The sequence below is a fragment of the Bos grunniens genome, chromosome 24, assembly GCF_055505025.1.
Source record: "Bos grunniens cultivar Pamir isolate PY7600 chromosome 24, Bosgru_T2T1.0, whole genome shotgun sequence".
NCBI classification, from domain to species: domain Eukaryota; kingdom Metazoa; phylum Chordata; class Mammalia; order Artiodactyla; family Bovidae; genus Bos; species Bos grunniens.
Window position 1 is genome coordinate 63,760,591 of NC_141188.1, and position 14,806 is coordinate 63,775,396.

Consider the following 14,806-nt stretch of genomic DNA (forward strand, 5'->3'; position numbering starts at 1 on the left):
ATCACCTACATAGGCCACAGGTGTCCTCCCGTTCTCCTGAAGGAGAGGAGACACTAAGGCCTCCCCAGTCAGATCTTAGAAGCCCAGGCAAAATTAGTAGGCTTGACGAGCCTCCACACTCCAGATGGGAATTCAGCCAGAAGGTGAGAGAAAACAACCTGAGGAGACCAAGTTTCGGTGAAAAAGGCCCGCACTTTATTTTCCAAAGTAGTTTTTATACCTTAAGTTGTGCATAGGGGATAATGGGGGAAGGGGTAGAGTCATGCAAGGACAGCAGTCCTTGATTCCTATTGAAGCCAGGCTTTCAAACTTATCATATGCAAAAGTTTAGGTGATTTACATCATCTTCTGGCCAGGAGGCCTGTTGACATTTTATGATCCTTTCTTTAGAAAACTTATTTTTCTCTAAAGGTGATTATTCTAAAGTCAGGTGCGACCTTCCGAAAGCACTAGATAAAGTTGCATTCCTATAGGGCAAAGGTGTGGTGGGCTATAACAAGAAAAGAATTAACTCAAGGGCCCAAGGTTACAAACATTAAAGCTACTACTTACATTCCTATACACCAATTATATTAATCAATATACTCCCAGGGACACAGTAGGTAAGGGATATGGAAACTTAGCAGCAAACATTGGCCCAACAAGTGAAAAACCCTTCACCAATACAATTTCTAATCAATCTTTTAACTGCTCAAAGGAATCTGTATTTAGACAGTTTAGAACATCTCATGCCTCTCACGGTTGGGAGGCTGTGAACAATCACATGTGGCTGGAAGATCCTGTTCAGGCAGGCTAGAGGACTTCCAAAGGAGTTTGTAAGTTGAAACACTCTTGTCACACCCAGGAACTTTATTAACTGGAGCTATAAGTTAACTCTTTTTCAGAGAGAGGTAGTGGGGGACAGCCCCCCGTAAAGTCAGAGGTGTAGGTGAGAGCACAAAGCAGAAAGTAGGCAGACTCTGGTTTTGGGGGTAGATGCTCGAGAATTTCCAGGGGGACTCCTGAGGCTCGATCCCGCCTTTGCATATGCCGAGCCTCCTTCCTCATGACCTTTGCCATGGGTGGAGCTCCTCACGCTGGCTCCCGGCAGTGAACTAGAGAAAACAGTGCTTTTCTCATAAGGTTGTTCTGATGGTGGAATGAATTCATGCCTAACAAGAAGTTAAATGAATGCTTAGCACACACATTACTTAATAAATACTAGTGAGTATAATTATTTTCTTAGTCAGCAATAAAACTGTCTCATTGTCAGCTGGTCAAACATAGAGTCCCCCAAAATTATTCAGCTAATTCTTTAAGGCTTGAATTGTGATTTATTTCCTCTAAATCAGACATTCTTAAAAATTAGAGGTTCTTCCTTGCTTTCTCCTACTTACTTTTAGATTCACTAAAAAAATGTATTTTACCAATTCATTCAGCAAGGTGATAAATAGTAACTTTCTGAATCATTGTGGGGTTGTGAGTCTTAAGATATATATGACCATCATTACTGAATTAGAGCATGAGCGTAGAATTTTAGGTTCAAAGTGTTCTTCACACTTTGTTGTTATTTGGTTGCTAAGTTGTGTCCAACTCTTTGTGACCCCATGGACTGCAGCATGCCAGGCTTCCCTGTCCTTCACTATCTCCCTGAGTTTGCTCAAATGCAAGTCCATTGAGTCAGTGATGCCATCCAACCATCTCATCCTCTGTCTTCCCCTTCTCCTCATGCCTTCATTCTTTCCCAGCATCAGAGACTTTTCTAATGAGTTGGCTTTTCCATCATGTGGCCAAAGTATTGGAGCTTCAGCTTTAGCATCAGTCCTTCCAATGAATATTCAGGGTTGATTTCCCTTAGGATTGACTGGTTTGATCTCCTTGTTGTGCAAGGGACTCTCAAGAGTCTTCTCCAGCACAATTCAAAAGCATCAATTCTTCAGTGCTCAGCCTTCTTTATGGTCCAGCTCTCACATCCGTACCTGACTACTGGAAAAACCCTAACTTTGACTGTAGGGACTTGTGTGGGCAAAGTGATGTCTCTGTAGTTTTGCTTCTTGTAGTTTAAATTATTAAAATTTAATAATTTTATTTTTATTTTTGATGCTGTTCTTGATATTTCATTGTATTAGGAGTCCTTTAAAATAGTTTCCAAAGTTTAGCTTATTCGTCAGGAGATGTTTTCCGTTTGGAAGCCTATGTCTTGGTTTAGTTCTGGGAAACTCTCAGCCACCACTAAGGCCTGAATATTTGTTATCCTCATTCAAACACAGATGTTGAAACCCTAATCCCTGATGTAATGTAGTCTGTAGGCTGGGCCTTTGCGGGATAATTGGGATTAGAATTGGTCATGAGGGTGAGTCAAGGATGTGATCAGTGTTCTTATGTAACCGGGAAGGGTTAATTTTGAATCCACAATGGATCTGCTCTGTGACTTTAACCCTTATCTTGCCAGTTTTGTTATTATAGGCATACATAGTGGTCAGCCTCAGGGAGATAACCTGACTCTGCTCACCTGTGAAAGACTGTGACATTCTTAAATTCTTTGTGTGGCATATGGTGGGGCCCCCCCCTCACCGGCTACTTACTGGCGTGGCCCAGAAATTCACATTTGGGGAGGCGGGTTTTGCAGATAGATGTGGCATCTCTGTTTATTGATATGACGGGAGATAGTCCGTTTCACACCACCCAGGACACCACTGTAAGAAAACGACAGCGCATCCCCTGCCTGAGGCTTGCCCTTCTCGGGCACATCTGCAAGGTGACATGTTACTCTGTTGCCTCCCACCTCCCCATCTCTGATCCATAAAAGAACCTGGCATCTAGGCTTGGACAAGATGGCTATTTTGAGGTGCTAGCCTGCCATCTTCTTGGTCAGCCAGCTCTCGAATAAAGTCCCTTCTTTGACTTAACACCTCGTCTTGGATTTATTAGCTTATCGTGAGGTGAGCAGAGAGAGCTTGGACTCTGTAACGCCTATGCATGCTAAGTTGCTTCAGCTGTGTCCGACTCTTTGCAGCCCTATGGACTGTAGCCCTCTAGGCTCCTCTGTCCATGGGAGTCTCCAGGCAAGAACACTGCAGTGGGTAAGCCATTTCCTCTGCTAGGGGATCTTCCTGATCCAGGGATTGAAACTGCATCTCTTGTATCTCTTACGTCTCCTGCATTGGCAGGTGGGTTCTTTACCACTAGTGCCTGTGAAGTGCTTCACCTGTGAAGCCCTGGTGACTTGTAGAGAAAGGAAAAAAAGACAAGAGCTCTCAGCCAAGTAAAGACAAGGAGGCAACCACCTGTGAGCCAGGAAGTAAGCCCTCACCAAGCACCCAGTCACACTGGCACCCTCATCTCAGACCTGCAGCATCCAGAACTGTGAAAAATGCATGTTCACCAGGCACCTAGTCAGTGGTGTCCTGTTACCTGACCGGTGGTTGAATGACAGCCATCATCCACAATCGTCTCAGCTCCACTCTATCTCCTCTCTTCTTCTGGTTTCCATTTGAATATTCCTGATGCACCTAGAGTTCTTTTTTATGTTCTAATACATTTTGAATACTCAATAAATTCCTGCAATCTTAACATCAAATATTGTAAAAACAAAACAAAAGCTAGAGCAAAACTCTCCTTTGACGCCTGTTCTCCATTTATATAGCTCCTATTCCTTCATTCTCATTAGGAATATTGGTACATATTGCTAAACATACACAGGGCAGGCCATAATTAATAACAACAAATAAACATATGAGCAAAATTCTGCTGATAATATTATATTGTTGACTTAGGATAGCATTACCTCTTTCCCAGCCAGCTCCAAACAGCAATCAAAACAATGCAAAACCAAAATTTTATCAATATAGCTAGTATGTATGCGCTGAACTCAGTCACTTCAGTTGTGTCTAACTCTTTGCAACCCTGTAAACTATAGCTCACCAGGCTCCTCTTTCTGTGGGATTCTCCAGGCAAGAATGCTGGAGTGGGTTGTCCTGCCCCGCTTCAGCCAGTCTTCCCAACCCAGGGATCCAACCTGCCTCTCTTGTGTCTCCTGCACTGGCAGGTGATTCTTTACCACTGGCGCCACCTGGGAGGCCCATAGCTAGTATGTCAACATATAAAGGCTTCATGTTAGTACTTGTTTATTTTTGGCTGTGCAGTGCAGCATATGGGACCTTCATTCCCTGATCGCAGATTGAACCCATTCCCCCTGCAGTGGGAGTGCAGAGTCTTAAACAATGGACTGCCAGGAAAGTCCCTAAAAATTTTAAACAAGAGGTAAGTGAGAAAGGAATCTGGAGAAGGTTTGTGGGGAAACATGAATAAAATCTTGTCTGTGGTTTTAGAGAAGAGGCTTTAGAGGAGATGAAACAATTTCTTGTTTGATCCCCCCAAATCTATATAGATGCATTGAATGTAATGCAAATAACTAGATCTGTGCAGTGATAAAGCATGAGCCACTCTCTGGTGAACCACTGGCAGTCAAGATGGACAACCCCTCTATCTGGAGCCTCCATATGATGTGTGTGTGTGTGTGCGCGCGCGCGTGCGCATGTGTGTGCTAAGTCGTTGCAGTTGTGTCCAACTCTTGGCGGCCCTATTGATTGCAGTCCACCAGGCTCCTCTGTCCATGGAATTCTCCAGACAAGAATACTGGAGTGGGTTGCCATGGCCTCCTCCAGGGGATCTTCCCATGCCCTCCTCCAGAGGATCAGACCCAGGGACTGAACCAACATCTCTTAGGTCTCCCACACTGGGAGGTGTGTTCTTGACTATTAGTGCTAACTGAGAAGCTTTGAGATCTCCGTGACCCAGGGATCAAACCCACGTCTCCTGCTTTGGCAGGCAGGTTCATTACCAGACCTAGTAACTGCATGTAAAACATCCATGCAGACCCCATGTCCCTGGAGTGGGGACAATGGGCATGAAATAGTTTGAGTTATGCCTGGGGGTCAACACCAGAGCCCAAATGAGAAGAACAGAAACATTTCTTGGATACTTCACATAATACCTTGTGAGCAATTTAACAGCAAACATTGGTGTTTATAATAATAATAATCTCCATTTCATTGCTCATAATTATTCTACTAACTTAAAACTTTCTGTTTTTATGGGGAAAAATATCTAGGGGAAGCCACTAATCTCTGCCAGTTGGCAGACTAGGGAAAACATGAAGCCAGGAATGTGTGAGTTACAATTTGTCAGAATTCCAGGCTCTGTGTACAGACAGACATGGAAAATGTGGGCCATTAAGTAATTGAGGCAAAACCTTGTCTATCTCTCTTTTTGTTTGATCTTCTGGCCAAGATAAACTTGAAAGGAAGAGTGTATAGGCTTGTAAAAGTGAATCAGAGGGTGGGGCTAAGAAAAGGGTGGTACTAAAATTGCTAAAAATTACTCCTACAGTTAAGAGTTACTTAACTCAGCCACAATTTCTTACTAAAGGAACCCACTGCCAATTCTGCTCCAGTGGAAGAAAACAAGGTATTGTAAATATTTCTTTGTTTAAAAATGTTTATGTTTTCTTTATTCATTGTACTGCCTAGATGAATAACAAATTATCAAGACCTCCACAGAACAGAAATGATAGTTGAGGCCATCCCCCTAGAATTCTGTGCAAGTCTGAGAGATTTAACCTTGAACTGGTTCAAAGATTGCTCTGGGAAAGGCTAAGCAGGAGAGCGCTTTCATTTCCAAAGATGTGAGAGATGTGGTTTTACCATGAATTGTGGATTATGAATGATATTTTTTTCCAGTCACATTTTTGGATTTGCTACCTTTGTATTTGTCAACAGGGGCAAAAAGAAATAGGATATTCTCAGAATGATTGAACCAAAACCCTTCTATCCCTTCAAAAGAGTAGACTTGGCAACATGAACTTGATCTCACTCATTTGCGTAGGGAACTAATGATTTGACTCTCTACCCCCTACCCCTACCCAATTTCAAATCTTGGCCTTCATTCCAGCGGCCAAAAGCTTTCTTCTCTTTCATGGAATAATCAAGACCTTAACCTTACACTACATGCTCATCAGAAACCCTTCAAGGCTATTAATTCCCCCAGAAATGGCTTCAGGTAAACTCAGAAGTGCTGGGGGTGTGGAGAGCTCATTTTCTGACATGCATGACTCCACCAAGTAGACAGTATTGTTAGTACCCTGGGAAGGTCAGGAGGCCTTGACTGTCCTCTAACAGGAAAGCAGAGCAGAGTCCTTCCTGCTCCCTCCTCCCACTCGCCATCACCGCTCATTTCTCCCTCCTCTTATTCAACCTCTTTTGTCACCCAATCCCTCCCTTTCACCATAAAACCTTAAAGGCAATAAAATATAGTGGCAAAAGGATTTGTATTTAGAGTCCAGAGACTGGGATTGAAATGAGAGCTCTGCTGTTAGGGAGCTGTGCATGTTAGCACATTTTACTTCTCTGGGCCTTAGTTTCCTAGCAGATAAAATGAGACAATTTGATTAGGATTAGAAGATTCTTTCCAAGACTGATTTGCTGGGAATATGTGTATCTATAATGACACATTTTGATGAATGATACTATTCTTTTCTTATTTTCATATTTCTTTGATTAAGCCCCATTACAGACTGAGATATTACATATTTTACATAAATGTATGGATAATGATATATGGATTAGGAAATGACAACCCACTCCAGTATTCTTGTCTGGAAAATTCCATAGACAGAGGAACCTGGTAGACTACAATCCACCGGGTCTCAAAGAGTCAGTCACGACTGAGCAGGCATACTGATGTATCTATATGCCTCCCGGAAACTGCAAAGAGAAATTCATTCTGAAAAGGGCACACATGGTTTTTGATCTAGACTTTAGTCTTTATTTATAGTATCCTCTGAGAAGATCACTCTCCATCCCTTGAATGGATAAATTATTTCATGAGAATTTCATCCCCAAATTCTGCATCTTTCAGGAATCACCTTTAATGCTGGCTTAGCACTTTGATACTTTTTTTTAAAGGCAAGAGTTGTTCCTCTTGTATGTTCTAGGCTGCATATGATTTATTAATGATGATATTAATGAGAGTTAATGAAACTGAAGATAACTGTCTATTAACTTTCCACAAGAAATTAACTCTTTCATCAGAGAGAATTATCGTTTTCAGGAATTTGCTACCAGTATCTAAACTCTAGAATAATCATAAATCATAGGTAGAAAGATAAAAGTCCTCAGCCTTAAAATAATAATTTCTCCTCTCTTCCCTTCATGATGATTATGCTTTGGCCATGGAGCCAAGCATTTTCCATATGAAAAATTAATGAGTTCTTAAAATAGAAAGCTTAGGGGACTGTCCCAGTGGTCTAGTGGCTAACAATCTATGCTACCAAAGCAGAGGACCCGAGTTTGATGACTGTTCAGGGAACTAGACCCTACATTCTGCAAGCAAAGACTCTACATGCTGCAACTAAGACCCAGTGCAGCCAAATAAGAAAATTAAAAAATAAAAGAGGAGGAGCCAAGATGGCGGAGGAGTAGGACGGGGAGAACACTTTCTCCCCCACAAATTCATCAAAAGAGCATTTAAACGTCGAGTAAATTCCACAAAACAACTTCTGAATGCCGGCAGAGGACATCAGGCACCCAGAAAAGCAATCCAACTCTTCGAAAGGAGGTAGGAAAAAATATAAAAGACAAAAAAAGAGACAAAAGAGGGAGGGACGGAGTTCCGTCCCGGGAAGGGAGTCTTAAAAAGAGAGAAGTTTCCAAACACCAGGAAACCTTCTCACTGCCGAATCTGTGCCGAGCTTTGGAAGCACAGAGGGCAACATAACGGGGAGAAAAAATAAATAAACAATTAAAACTCGAAGACTGCGAGTCCTACGGTAACTCCCCCAGCGGAGAAGCAGCGCAGACGCCTGCACGCGCCATTAGCAAGCGGGGGCTGGGCAGGGAGGCGCAGCGCGGGCTGCATCGCTTAGAGTAAGAATCTGGCCTGAATACCCTGAGCACTATCTGAGCGAAATAATTTGGGCTAGCAAACCAGACTGTGGGATATCTACCACGCGAAAAGCCAGCCCCAACCTAAGACACCGCCAGGCCCACGCACGGAACAAAGAACTGAACAGAGATAGCTGGCTGCAGACCTTCCCCCTCCGGTGACAGGCAGCCAGAGCCGGAAGGAGGCAATCGCAGCCCCAGAGAGACATTATCTATAAAACTATAAGCAGGCTTCTTTGCTAACTAAAACTTCTTGGGGGTCTGGACGGTTAACATCTGCCTGAGAAGGTGCGCCGGTTTTACACCCAGATAACCGAGTGGCGGGGAGGCGATAAGTCGCAGCATTGGCGCTCGCCAAACACCTCATCACTTGAGCTGCTCGGACCTGGGAAGAGCACAAAACTCAGGCCCAACTGAGTCTGTGCCTCTGAGGACTGCCCGAGTGCCTGAACCTGAGCGGCTTGGACCTGGGAGGTACATGCAGCCCAGGGCCAGCCTCGGATTGTTCCCGGCGGAACAACCTAGAGCCCGAGCAGTGTGGGCAGGGAGGCTACATGCGCCGTGAGCGGGGGCAGACCCAGTGTGGCTGAGGCACTGCGAGCGCACGCTAGTGTTATTTGTTTGCAGCATCCCTCCCTCCCTCCCCACAGCGTGACTGAACAAAGAGAAGAAATACAGCTCCATCCATCAGAACACCGACACAAGCTTCCCTAACCAGGAAACCTTGACAAGCCACCTGTACAAACCCACACACAGCGAGGAAAAGCCACAATAAAGAGAACTCCACAAACTGCCAGAATACAGAAAGGACACCCCAAACTCAGCAATTTAAACAAGATGAAGAGACAGAGGAATAGCCAGCAGATAAAGGAACAGGATAAATGGCCACCAAACCAAACAAAAGAGAAAGAGATAGGGAATCTACCTGATAAAGAATTCCGAATAATGATAGTGAAATTGATCCAAAATCTTGAAATTAAAATGGAATCACAGATAAATAGCGTGGAGACAAGGATTGAGAAGATGCAAGAAAGGTTTAACAAGGACCTAGAAGAAATAAAAAAGAGTCAATATATAATGAATAATGCAATAAATGAAATTAAAAACACTCTGGAGGCAACAAATAGTAGAATAACAGAGGCAGAAGATAGGATTAGTGAATTAGAAGATAGAATGGTAGAAATAAATGAATCAGAGAGAATAAAAGAAAAACGAATTAAAAGAAATGAGGACAATCTCAGAGACCTCCAGGACAATATTAAACGCTACAACATTCGAATCATAGGGGTTCCAGAAGAAGAAGACAAAAAGAAAGACCATGAGAAAATACTTGAGGAGATAATAGTTGAAAACTTCCCTAAACTGGGGAAGGAAATAATCACCCAAGTCCAAGAAACCCAGAGAATCCCAAACAGGATAAACCCAAGGCAAAACACCCCAAGACACATATTAATCAAATTAACAAAGATCAAACACAAAGAACAAATATTAAAAGCAGCAAGGGAAAAACAACAAATAACACACAAGGGAATTCCCATAAGGATAACAGCTGATCTTTCAATAGAAACTCTTCAAGCCAGGAGGGAATGGCAAGACATACTTAAAATGATGAAAGAAAATAAACTACAGCCCAGATTATTGTACCCAGCAAGGATTTCATTCAAGTATGAAGGAGAAATCAAAAGCTTCTCAGACAAGCAAAAGCTGAGAGAATTCTGCACCACCAAACCAGCTCTCCAACAAATACTAAAGGATATTCTCTAGACAGGAAACACAAAAATGGTGTATAAATTCGAACCCAAAACAATAAAGTAAATGGCAACAGGATCATACTTATCAGTAATTACCTTAAACGTAAATGGGTTGAATGCCCCAACCAAAAGACAAAGACTGGCTGAATGGATACAAAAACAAGACCCCTACATATGTTGTCTACAGGAGACCCACCTCAAAACAGGGGACACATACAGACTGAAAGTGAAGGGCTGGAAAAAGATTTTCCACGCAAATAGGGACCAAAAAAAAAGCAGGAGTAGCAATACTCATATCAGATAAAATAGACTTTAAAACAAAGGCTGTGAAAAGAGACAAAGAAGGTCACTACATAATGATCAAAGGATCAACCCAAGAAGAAGATATAACAATTATAAATATATATGCACCCAACACAGGAGCACCGCAGTATGTAAGACAAATGCTAACAAGTATGAAAGGAGAAATTAACAATAACACAATAATAGTGGGAGACTTCAACACCCCACTCACACCTATGGATAGATCAACTAAACAGAAAATTAACAAGGAAACACAAACTTTAAATGATACAATAGACCAGTTAGACCTAATTGATATCTATAGGACATTTCATCCCAAAACAATGAATTTCACCTTTTTCTCAAGCACACATGGAACCTTCTCCAGGATAGATCACATCCTGGGCCATAAAGCTAGCCTTGGTAAATTCAAAAAAATAGAAATCATTCCAAGCATCTTTTCTGACCATAATGCAGTAAGATTAGATCTCAATTACAGGAGAAAAACTATTAAAAATTCCAACATATGGAGGCTGAACAACACGCTGCTGAATAACCAACAAATCACAGAAGAAATCAAAAAAGAAATCAAAATTTGCATAGAAACGAATGAAAATGAAAACACAACAACCCAAAACCTGTGGGACACAGTAAAAGCAGTCCTAAGGGGAAAGTTCATAGCAATACAGGCACACCTCAAGAAACAAGAAAAAAGTCAAATAAATAACCTAACTCTACACCTAAAGCAACTAGAAAAGGAAGAAATGAAGAACCCCAGGGTTAGTAGAAGGAAAGAAATCTTAAAAATTAGAGCAGAAATAAATGCAAAAGAAACAAAAGAGACCATAGCAAAAATCAACAAAGCCAAAAGCTTGTTCTTTGAAAGGATAAATAAAATTGATAAACCATTAGCCAGACTCATCAAGAAACAAAGGGAGAAAAATCAAATCAATAAAATTAGAAACGAAAATGGAGAGATCACAACAGACAACACAGAAATACAAAGGATCATAAGAGACTATTATCAACAATTATATGCCAATAAAATGGACAATGAGGAAGAAATGGACAAATTCTTAGAAAAGTACAACTTTCCAAAACTCGACCAGGAAGAAATAGAAAACCTTAACAGACCCATCACAAGCATGGAAATTGAAACTGTAATCAAAAATCTTCCAGCAAACAAAAGCCCAGGTCCAGACGGCTTCACAGCTGAATTCTACCAAAAATTTAGAGAAGAGCTAACACCTATCCTGCTCAAACTCTTCCAGAAAATTGCAGAGGAAGGTAAACTTCCAAACTCATTCTATGAGGCCACCATCACCCTAATACCAAAACCTGACAAAGATCCCACAAAAAAAGAAAACTACAGGCCAATATCACTGATGAACATAGATGCAAAAATCCTTAACAAAATTCTAGCAATCAGAATCCAACAACACATTAAAAAGATCATACACCATGACCAAGTGGGCTTTATCCCAGGGATGCAAGGATTCTTCAATATCCGCAAATCAATCAATGTAATACACCACATTAACAAATTGAAAAATAAAAACCATATGATTATCTCAATAGATGCAGAGAAAGCCTTTGACAAAATTCAACATCCATTTATGATAAAAACTCTCCAGAAAGCAGGAATAGAAGGAACATACCTCAACATAATAAAAGCTATATATGACAAACCCACAGCAAACATTATCCTCAATGGTGAAAAATTGAAAGCATTTCCTCTAAAGTCAGGAACAAGACAAGGGTGCCCACTTTCACCATTACTATTCAACATAGTTTTGGAAGTTTTGGCCACAGCAATCAGAGCAGAAAAAGAAATAAAAGGAATCCAAATTGGAAAAGAAGAAGTAAAACTCTCACTATTTGCAGATGACATGATCCTCTACATAGAAAACCCTAAAGACTCCACCAGAAAATTACTAGAACTAATCAATGATTATAGTAAAGTTGCAGGATATAAAATCAACACACAGAAATCCCTTGCATTCCTATACACTAATAATGAGAAAACAGAAAGAGAAATTAAGGAAACAATTCCATTCACTGTTGCAACGAAAAGAATAAAATACTTAGGAATATATCTACCTAAAGAAACTAAAGACCTATATATAGAAAACTATAAAACACTGGTGAAAGAAATCAAAGAGGACACTAATAGATGGAGAAATATACCATGTTCATGGATTGGAAGAATCAATATAGTGAAAATGAGTATACTACCCAAAGCAATTTATAGATTCAATGCAATCCCTATCAAGCTACCAACAGTATTCTTCGCAGAGCTAGAACAAATAATTTCACAATTTGTATGGAAATACAAAAAACCTCGAATAGCCAAAGCGATCTTGAGAAAGAAGAATGGAACTGGAGGAATCAACCTACCTGACTTCAGGCTCTACTACAAAGCCACAGTTATCAAGACAGTATGGTACTGGCACAAAGACAGAAATATAGATCAATGGAACAAAATAGAAAGCCCAGAGATAAATCCACGCACATATGGACACCTTATCTTTGACAAAGGAGGCAAGAATATACAGTGGATTAAAGACAATCTCTTTAACAAGTGGTGCTGGGAAATCTGGTCAACCACTTGTAAAAGAATGAAACTAGAACACTTTCTAACACCATATACAAAAATAAACTCAAAATGGATTAAAGATCTCAACGTAAGACCAGAAACTATAAAACTCCTAGAGGAGAACATAGGCAAAACACTCTCTGACATACATCACAGCAGGATCCTCTATGACCCACCTCCCAGAATATTGGAAATAAAAGCAAAAATAAACAAATGGGACCTAATTAAACTTAAAAGCTTCTGCACATCAAAGGAAACTATTAGCAAGGTGAAAAGACAGCCTTCAGAATGGGAGAAAATAATAGCAAATGAAGCAACTGACAAACAACTAACCTCAAAAATATACAAGCAACTCCTACAGCTCAACTCCAGAAAAATAAATGACCCAATCAAAAAATGGGCCAAAGATCTAAATAGACATTTCTCCAAAGAAGACATACAGATGGCTAACAAACACATGAAAAGATGCTCAACATCACTCATTATCAGAGAAATGCAAATCAAAACCACTATGAGGTACCATTTCACACCAGTCAGAATGGCTGCGATCCAAAAGTCTACAAATAATAAATGCTGGAGAGGGTGTGGAGAAAAGGGAACCCTCTTACACTGTTGGTGGGAATGCAAACTAGTACAGCCACTATGGAGAACAGTGTGGAGATTCCTTAAAAAACTGGAAATAGAACTGCCTTATGATCCAGCAATCCCACTGCTGGGCATACACACTGAGGAAACCAGAAGGGAAAGAGACACGTGTACCCCAATGTTCATCTCAGCACTGTTTATAATAGCCAGGACATGGAAGCAACCTAGATGTCCATCAGCAGATGAATGGATAAGAAAGCTGTGGTACATATACACAATGGAGTATTACTCAGCCATTAAAAAGAATACATTTGAATCAGTTCTAATGAGGTGGAGGAAACTGGAGCCTATTATACAGAGTGAAGTAAGCCAGAAGGAAAAACACCAATACAGTATACTAACGCATATATATGGAATTTAGAAAGATGGTAACGATAACCCTGTATGCGAGACAGCAAAAGAGACACTGACATATAGAACAGTCTTATGGACTCTGTGGGAGAGGGAGAGGGTGGGAAGATTTGGGAGAATGGCATTGAAACATGTAAAATATCATGCATGAAACGAGATGCCAGTCCAGGTTCAATGCACGATACTGGATGCTTGGGGCTGGTGCACTGGGACGACCCAGAGGGATGGTGTGGGGAGGGAGGAGGGAGGGGGGTTCAGGATGGGGAACACATGTATACCCGTGGTGGATTCATTTTGAAGTTTGGCAGAACTAATACAATTATGTAAAGTTTGAGAATAGAATAAAATTAATTAAAAAAAAGTAAATAAAAGATAAAGCTTAATATATAGGTAGTAAACAAAACATCATTTAAAGGGATATAGCTATAAAGAAAACAGGGAGCTTATTTCCAGGATGGCACTGGATCTGTCAGGAGAAAGTGCTTATATGTAAATTTCAAACATTTTATGAGGGTGTAGAGTTATTACAAAACAAGGGTTGCTGCTTTTTTCATTTAATAAAATAGTGTTAGCCTAGAATTATCATCAGCTTCTGCAATAGGTAGAAGCTATGACTAGAGATGATTTAAAGGCTGAGAAGTTGTTTGGTTAAGGGTAAGCCTATGACTAGGAGGGGTTTCAACAGTATCACTGTTAATTCAAGTCATGAAGAAATCAAGACTTTGTCTGCACATGTCTCTCCCTTGATTCAACCATTTAGCTAGAGAGATCTCCTGACTTCTCTAAAGTTCTCATTCTAGGTTTCTCAGAGGGCCACATGATATCAGTGCAAGACCAAGTTCTATACATTACTCACCCTAATAGGAATCTCTAGGCCTAGGAATTTGGTTTATTTTAAATTATTTAATCAGTTTGAGAAATTATTTGGCTATAAAATCGCAATAGATTAAACTCACTATTTCTTTGATAGCAATCCAGTTTTAAAAATCTTAAATGAGAATATCAGGGTGATTAGAGGTGAAATTTAGAAACTGAATACAATATTTTTAAAAATGAGAAAGCTTGAGTTTCTTTGTTCATTATGCTTGGTTTCAGGGGGTCTCAAGTGAGTGAGAATAAAGACAAGAGTCTTGACTTCTCTACTTCTCTATAAGCATTTCCACTAGACTGTGAAAGTTTCAAGTTTAAATAGATTTTTAAAAATGGTGACTAGAACCTTAACTATAAACACTCTAAATAAAAAATAAATAAATATTTGG

General features: G+C 40.5%; 1 protein-coding gene across 5 annotated transcripts in view; it reads left to right on the top strand.

The window, feature by feature from the left end:
• Window positions 1-5,165: 5,165 nt before the first annotated feature.
• LOC147346440 (serpin B10) overlaps window positions 5,166-14,806 on the top strand; it is a 132,633-nt gene continuing 122,992 nt past the window's right edge. For all 5 annotated transcript variants that reach the window (XM_086372489.1, XM_086372491.1, XM_086372488.1 and 2 more), the window contains exon 1: window positions 5,166-5,448. The gene's annotated coding sequence lies outside the window, so the exon portion shown is untranslated. The remainder of the gene's footprint in view (window positions 5,449-14,806) is intronic.